A 7,059-nucleotide genomic window follows, 5' to 3' on the forward strand; every position below is an offset into this window, starting at 1 on the left:
TTAGATGAACCGAAAAGCCCAATTTGATGTCCGAGTCTTTGCTTGAAATCACATACTTGACTTGAAACCTGTTTGGGAGCTGAACCCGGGTTTGAAACCCTGACTTGGAACCACCAACTTGCGTCCCTATTAGTGTTGGGTAATAATATCGATATATTGCGATACAAAGTGACGGTTTTAAAACATCTTCGTAATATTTTTAATATAAATATATATTTTTTAGTTGCTTTCGTATCATGATTTCTGTCATAATATCGTCTTTTACATGTAAATCATTCCAAGCACTTCAAAAACATCACATTAAGTGTTACAATGGTTTACCTTTCGAGTGAGGCCATGTTCCAAAGCAAAAGTGGCGCAAACGAGGAGGGCAAACAGCAGAAAAAGACAACTTTTTGAAAGGAAGATAGCATTTCTTTCTTTCCTGCCATTGTAGTCATCTGTAGTAAGCTCCTGTAGGTGAAGCTCAATAATATATGCGCAGCTATATTACCAAACTGCAGAATCTCTGCGTATATTCAAATGGAAGTTTTGAGATTTCAGAAGTGACCGCATTCGAGGTTATACTGAATTTTATTGTATTGTGCTGTATAAGTGCTACCTCTGAAAGAGTAGGGACATATTAGCACAGTCAAGGGCATGCTTTAAATAAAAAATATGGACATGCTGTTTTGTTTTGTTTAAAAAAAAAAGTTTCATGTGTGCTCATCGATGTCAATGCTATGTGGCTTCTAAAAAAGAATAAATAGAATTTGTCTATTTTAACCATTTGCCATATATGCCATAGAGTGTTTTTTTTTTTAAACAAACATTGCCCAATATATCGTGATACATATCACAATATGTCTTTGCTGTATCTCAATATTGCGATACAATTTAAAGACAATAAAATTACTAATATACTGTACTATATATATATATATATATATATATATATATATATATATATATATATATATATATATACTAATATAGTCGTATATGTACTAAAATTACACTAATTACTATCCTTTACATGGAACCCCACACCATTGGCTTCAAAGCGAAACTTGAAACATTTATTCATAACTTAAGAAAATTAATTTTGTGTCATACTTATGTGTCGGCCACTTAAGCTTAAATACATTTTTTAATGTCTTTGGGAAAGAAGAAAACAATAATTACGCTTCGTGGTTCATTGGTTCCTTTATGTCAGATTTCTTTTTTTTCCAGGTTATTTACCTGACACGTTTTGGCAAAATAATAATAATTATTATTATTCAAAAAAATAATATAAAAAATACATGTCACTTCTGGGAAGCTGTCAACCATAGTTGTATATGGTAAAAAAAAAAGGTTTTGGGTATGCATTTTAAGTGTTTTCAAACTTACTAAAGCATTTTTTTTTGTTTTGTTTATTGACACAACCTTTCATCTAAACAGTGCTAACACACTTTGAAAAAGTGTTGAAATCTCAACTCACATGACCTTTGGTTACAGCTCCAATATTAAACGGAAGACGTGAGGGTGGATGATTCAAACTGTAGAGGACAAATTCATATTTTGAGATTACAGTATACTGCTGAATATCACTTATCTAATGACTTCATAATGACAGTCATGCTTTGTAAATTTGTTCTTGAGGTTTCGAAAATAACCTTTCCTTACTCCATGACCATTAAAATCAAAACTTTATTTTAAACACAAATGTGAAACCCTAACTCAGGGTTAGAGTTAGGGTTAGGAACTTTAATGTGCAAACTTAAGCCTTGTTTCAAACCCAAAATCATAAGTGAAGTCTTTGAGCACTTTTACTTGGTATATGAATTCCTCAGTATAGGTATTCTATTTTGCACCTGTTATTGGATCAAACTCGTGAAGTGCTGAATGAAATCCTCAACCCTATGCACTGGGTATAAATAACCCAGAAATAGCTTGGCTTCTTTTGTTCTCAGTACCGGGTTAGCCGTTTACCCGGTTTGGTTACTTTTAACCCAGCAGTTTTAAATGTTTAATGAGGTACACAGTACTGGCTGTTCCAGAGGTACACCACTTTCAAGCATTATCATCACCTTTAAGTAGTAATGTCTTATAGCACTTGTGGCTTTGCTAACTTACACTATGGTATACAATTTACTGATGATGTTGAGTGAGGTTGCAGTGTTTACTTGCCGTTGTTCCACTCCAAACACTCTCATCCACCAGTGCAAATAATCTGCGCAGTTGTGACTCAGTGGAGCAAACAGAAGCCATTGTGCTTGTTTTACGCATGTCAGAGAAGAAAGGACTTCTTAGCTAGCATCTATGTGGATATTCCAAAAAGTGGCTTGAAAACCCCTAATTTGAAATACCGGCCATATTTTGAGGCTCTACTTTGAAACGGTAACTGGCTTGAAACCATAATTTGAAAGCCCAACTAGAAACCCTAACCCTGGCTTGAAACCACATTACACACACCATGTGTTTCAAATTACTTGGACAGCCATGATTTATGTAACCCCTAAAGTGAGGGGTAGACTTATAATCGCGCTTTTGTCAAATTCACCTAAATTGAAGTAATAAAAAAAGGGGGGGGGGGCATAAGTGAGGTCGACTTGTACTCTGTAAATGTAAATGAGAGCTATCTGCGAGCTTTGATTTAACTGCGCTGAACCTGCGCTGCCAAGGAAAAGACAACAACAACATGCCAAAACAGTACTACAAAATCCAACTTCAAAATATATACAGTGCACTAAATAGCACATGTACAGCAATGAAAAGGCTGGGGTATGCTTTTATTTGGGTGCCTCACGGTGGTGGTTGCTACTAGCTAGCTTTACGCTAATGACACATCATGTCTCTATCAACATTAACACACTGCCATTAAAATAAGTCATATAAAGAACGCAATGAAACTGCTTGTCAATTATGCTGTCATTGTATGATAGGGGTCACCAATGCAGGGGTTACCAACGTGGTGCCCGCGGGCACTGGGTAGCTCCCGAGTATCAGATGTGTAGCCCGTAGCAAATAGTTCATATAGATTGAAAATTGTGATTTCTAGGAATTTTACTAATGAATATGCATATACGACATATACATTACACATTACACTTGATTTACATATTTACTACAGCTGTTTCATAATTATTGTGAGGAATCAATAACATGATCAGGGTCTTCACATAAACTGGTAGCCCTTCATATTATGCATTATTTATATAAGTAGCTTTCGGTTTCAGAAAGGTTGGTGATCCCCGGTCTACAGGATTAGTGCTAGCTGCTAATTCTATGGTTCATTATAAATAAATAAATAAATAAATAAATAAATAAATAACAGTACTAGAGGCATCGTCTTATCTTCCTAAGAAAAAACAACTTTTTATGAATGGTTGTTTATTTTTTGGGGTGGAGGGGGCTTTTTTGGAGGGGAAAAAAACACCACAAAGCCATTGTTGTGGGGAAAAAACTCAATGAATAAATGTAGAATCTTTTTTATATTTTTAATTTTATTATGATTATATATTTTAAATAATTATAGTTGACTGGCCACTTGGTGGTGCAGTGACTAGCACGTCCGCCTCACAGTTCAAAGGTTCCGGTTCGAATCTACCTGGCTCCGGCCTTCCTGTGTGGTTTGCATGTTCTCCCCGTGCCTACGTGGGTTCTCTCTGGGCGCTCTGGCTTCCTCCCAGATTCTAAAAACATGCTCGGCAGGTGTATTGGCACTCTAAATTGTCCTTAGGTGTGATTGGGTGCGTGAATGGTTGTTCGTCTCTGTGTGCCCTGCGATTGACTGGCAACCAGTTCCGGGTGCCTACTGCCCGAAGCAAGCTGAGATAGGCGCCAGCAAGCCTGCGACCTTTGTGAGGATAAGCGGAGTCAACGGATGGATGGATGGATGGAAGTATAGTTGACATTAAAAAAAAAGAATAATCATGAATGAGAAGGCAGCTTTTTAAATGCTTATTTTTAGGTTAAATTCTCTTCAACATTGAAGATACACACATAAATTTCTAAAGACCGGTAAAGAAAAAACAAACAGGAGCATTAGCAGCCTGGCGGGCGACAGGTTCATCCATCAAAGCTGGTTGGACAGCGGGGCACCTTTTCTGCTTTGCTCGCACAAGGAGTTGAGTGTCCAAAAGCCAGGTGTGCTTGGGGTCTGCTTTGCTCCATCTGACACGTGCTGGCTGGAAGGCACGAGGACTTCTCGTGCAAAAAATGGGCTCCCGAATGCCAGAAAAGTACCACAAGTCTCAATTCTGCCGTGCCTCTTCTGAGTTGTCGCTGCCTTTCATTTCATAGCTTTTTGAAATGCAGCCTGGAGAACAAGTTGCTCGCTCTCTTGCTCTCGACTGAATTATGCTTTTTTGCTTCTCTCTTGAAGGCCTGCTGGCCACACTTTCAACATTTTCACAGTATGTGTCCTGCAAGGGAGGCTCAAGAAGAAGAGCTGAGGATGAGGATGATGATGATGATGATGAAGTGTCACTGCCACTTTGTTGTGGTTTTGCTTGCCGTGAATGGTGAGAAAAATTAGAAGGGGAGAGAAGCCACGTCCCCTTGGGAGTTCTGCGGGTGAGAATCCTTCGGGAGTCCGGGTTACCCAATGGGCTGTCCCATATCGGGATTTGTTTCAAGTGAGGGTTTGACTCTGCCAAGGGTCCCCTTTGTCTTTGATTTTGTTCATTACTCTTACCGACAGAATTTCTAAGCACGGTCAAAGCATTGAGGGGGTCCAGTTTCTTGGCCCGGCATTGAATTTCTGTGGATCATGTGGTACAGATGGCTATTACAAGCTGTGATCCTCATCTGCCATTGGAGTGGTTCACAATACGTGTGACATGGTTGGGATTAAGAACATCACCTCCAATTGTGAGAAGATCAATCACCCCCCACCCCTTTTTAATTTTTTTTTAATCCAAACCCTTTTTATGGGACTAAACCTGCTAGCTAGGTTATCTTTGTATAGCAAGCAGTGTCTTTTCTCTGCGCCACTGTAACCACAATATGGTTGTTTTTTTTTCAGATGAATTAGATATATTCTCCCTTCCAGGCTCTGGAGGTCCACTCAAAACTGATCATTTCTGTAAATAATTGTGAGGAACAAGATTTGTAACTACAGTCGACCCCCAGGTTTACGTCCCTGCCTTACGTTTTTTTTTTTTTTCGCTTTACGACAATGTGGACAATGAATTTTTTCGTCCCCTCTTTACGCCTTTTTTTTTTTTTTTTTTTTTTGCCTTACGACATCAAAAACAACAACTTCTCCTATCAAACATGGCCTTCAATGTACAACACGCATCACTGCTTACGTCACTAAAATGCTGGTCTGCTATTGGTCGGCGTCACAGCTCCCTAAGATACTCATCTGCTATTGGTCGGCATCAAATTTTCAAAATGGCGGCATTTTAAAGATTTGTCCTCACGTGAGGGCTTACAATATCGTATTTCTTTTGCATTTTAATGCTTAATTTACACTTTAATCGGTTAGTCTTAGGTCCCAAGATTGCTAGTGATGTTAAAGAGAGAAGTAGGAAAATGATTAGCATGGAAACGAAGCTGGAGGTAATCAAGAAATAAGAAGAAGGCTAGACTAGACTAGGCTAGGCTAGGCTACTCTAGCTAGGGACTATTGCCATTACAAGCTAGTCACGTCATTCAAAGGTAAATAAATCCTTTATATATTTTTTATGTATGATGTTATTTAATTATACATTTATACATTATACAGTTATACAATGTATATTGTTTAGAAAGCAGCACCTACTATACTATTTTGTTACCAATTTTACCAATGTTATCAATGCTTTAGCTAATTACCGCACATTTGATTTGCCCACCATAAGGCAAAATCGCATTACGATCCTCACCGCGGAACAGATTAATCTCATAAATCGGGGGCCCACTGTATCATATCTAAATATGATACACAAGGTATGACTATGATCTGCGATCCTGTAATATTTTCTGCCTTTCAAAACATCGATAATTAAACAAGGAGTCGAGAATTTTCATTGCTCAAGCGCTGCAGAGAACCCTTGAATAACACATTTGCAGACTAATGAGCCAAAATTAAAACAAAACAAAGACAAAAAAAACAAGAAAAAGGTGTTGTTGCATCTGCATCGAGTGCTGAAGAGAACCTCTGGTAACATACACTTTCTAATTAATGGGTGATGCAATAATTTCTGCCTTTGAGTTTTTAATTTCTCCTTCAGGTTTGTCTTGTTGCGTGTCGGTTGAGTGTCAGAGAACCTTAAAATAACGCACCCCTCCAAGTAAACAAGCTGCCATATTTGCTGTGATTGCTGAGTTAGGCAACAGTTTTCGTTTTCTTCTTGCAGCTCTGTCAAATGGTGACTACTCAAGCGCTAAAGAGAACCCCAGGGCCATTTTTAATGGACATTTTTGTTTTCTATTGAAATGATGGAAAGGTTCCTGCCGTCGGGAGGACGTCTCCAAATAAAGATTTTGACCGTAATCCATCTTTTTAATGTCGGCTTCATTAAAAGACAACTTCTACATCTTTATGTTTTGAATGGAAACTCCAAGCGGGAAAAGTTTGTCTTTTGTAATGAGAATGCAACAATTGCAAAAAGAGGCTTTTTTTTTTTTTCTGTTTCTTTCTCCCCCAGGTTGCTGCTTTGCACGCACAGTGTCGAGAATATGCAATAGTGTGCCCTCGGCGGGCGGCTCAAAGCCCAAATAGAAGCGGTAAAGCGGGACAAGAGTTAAAACCATAACTTTTGAGCTTGCTTGAACACGGATCGCAAAAACTCAAACTCAAAAAACTCAAAATCATTGAAATCAACTCAAAACATTGTCTTCAAACTTCAAGACTCAAGAGCTTTATTGTCAAATACATAGTAATACCACACAATGAAATTCTTATTCTGTTCACTTCCCCGAGCAGACTACATTCCATAATCCATAATCGAGCAAATAATAAGGTAGGCAATAAAACAACAACAACAACCTATGTTAAATAGCTAATGAGTTTATAAATAGCTAATGAGTTTAAGGTAAAAACATCAAACTTGTTCATGCATATTAAAAATTGGTACCAAAATAGTATAGTAAGTACTACATATCTGT

This window comes from Hippichthys cyanospilos, chromosome 18 (genome assembly GCF_059441005.1).
Source record: "Hippichthys cyanospilos isolate Australia breed blue-spotted pipefish chromosome 18, RoL_Hcya_1.0, whole genome shotgun sequence".
In the NCBI taxonomy this organism is placed as follows: Eukaryota; Metazoa; Chordata; class Actinopteri; order Syngnathiformes; family Syngnathidae; genus Hippichthys; species Hippichthys cyanospilos.